Here is a 1,825-nt window from a genome sequence, read left to right as displayed (position 1 = left end):
CTTGGAGGGGTAGATGAGCTCTTTATTGCCCGTTATTGAAATAGAGGGATAAGTGGGCACTTGCTAATTTTCAAAGCTTCAGAAATGTTTATTTGCAACTGCTTGTGTTTTGTCTAATACTGGCATGTGTTCATCAATGAATAAAAACACGTTTTGTAGTTTTTCAAATCAGGTCACTTTTTGTCACATCACTACCAAAAGCGAGAATTGTATGTAGCCTACTTTTGATAGTTTTTCAAATAAAGTCAAACCACTTTAAATGTCACATCGCCATCAAATAGTGGAAAGTGATGCACATGTGCAGTATGATCGCAGTAATAAAGCATCAACATTCTCCATCCATGATCTCTTCACAGGCTTCTTCACCCCACCTTCATGACTTCACCTTCTCAGGCCTCGACAGCATTTTCACAACGCAGACTACAGTCATGGCCATGTCCTTGCGTGGCAGTGATAATGATGGAATGGGGCTCAGTTTCTATGGCAACCAGAGGCACCAGGCAATGCTTGAGGTGTAGCCAGTTGCCTTGATCTTTTCCCTTCCATTTCCTTTCTGTTGCCATCCAGCAACTTAAATCCTCAAGAATCATGTTTTAAAAAGCTGCTAATATACAGTAAGTTAGGCATTGACATAGGACTACATCCATGCTTATTCTAAACTACATATTGTGCCCCACATTATTTAACAACAGTTTATATGTTATAGTAAAAAAGGATATTGAGAAAAGAAAAAAGGATTTTGAGAAAAGAAAAACATGTAGAGCGTGAAACATGATTCGATTGTGAAAAATATGATATGGAATGCCAACTAAAGCCAAAACTGAACGCAGTTTTGAGGAAGCTTTTGGACCAGGTTGTGGAGGCTGAAGGTCATGTTTACCCTCAGACATCATGGTGTATTTCCTGTAACTTTCCTGTAGCTCAGTAGTAAGAGCATGGCGCTAACAACACCAAGGTCGTGGATTCGTTCCCAGGGGATTGCACATACTTAGAAACAAAATGTATAGGATAATGTAATGTAAGTCGCTTTGGATAAAAGCATCTGCCAATGCATAAATGTAAATGTATTTCAACAAAAATCCTTTGTTATTATTTTATTTAAATCATGTTGACAGGCATTCAACCAAGCATTACCTATTGGCAATGTCTTATAAAAACAGTCACCTAAAACTATTGCTAAATAGCCATCTGGTTATGTTTATTTACTATTAGCCAATAGTCCACAATGGACAAATAGGAAATTCGTTTCAGAGGCAGAGCAAGTTATTCCATTTTATGAATGATTACAAATACAATCCTTTTCTTTGGAATAATTTACCTTGATGAATATGATTAGACCAGAATTGTGACCCTGGACAACAAAACCAGTCTTACATAATCTGAAAGATGAATAAATAAGATTTCTATTGATGTATGAGTTGTTAGAATAGGACAATATCTGACAACCGTGTCAAACCGAGTGCAAAAATCAAAATATTGAGAAAATTGCCTTTGAAGTTGTTAATCAGGGGCACTGTGGCAGGCCATCCACTCACAAAAATAAAGTTTTTTCATGGAACATGATCTTTACTTAATATCCTAATGATTTTTGGCATAAAAGAAAAATCGATAATTTTGACCCATACAATGTATTTTTGTCTTTTACTAAAAATGTTCCCTTGCTACTTAAGACTGGTTTTGTGATCCAGGGTCACAATTTATATTAAAAAAGGTCAATTTTAATTGCATGTTGATCACTAGTTTATGAATTAACGAAGTCATAAAAAATAAAGAAAGAAACGGTTTTCAATTGACAAATTTAAATGACCAACACCTTAAAAAAGTG

This window comes from Triplophysa rosa, linkage group LG19 (assembly GCF_024868665.1).
Source record: "Triplophysa rosa linkage group LG19, Trosa_1v2, whole genome shotgun sequence".
Lineage (NCBI taxonomy): Eukaryota > Metazoa > Chordata > Actinopteri > Cypriniformes > Nemacheilidae > Triplophysa > Triplophysa rosa.
The sequence above is the reverse complement of the archived record's forward strand: the minus strand, read 5'-3'. Positions refer to the sequence as shown.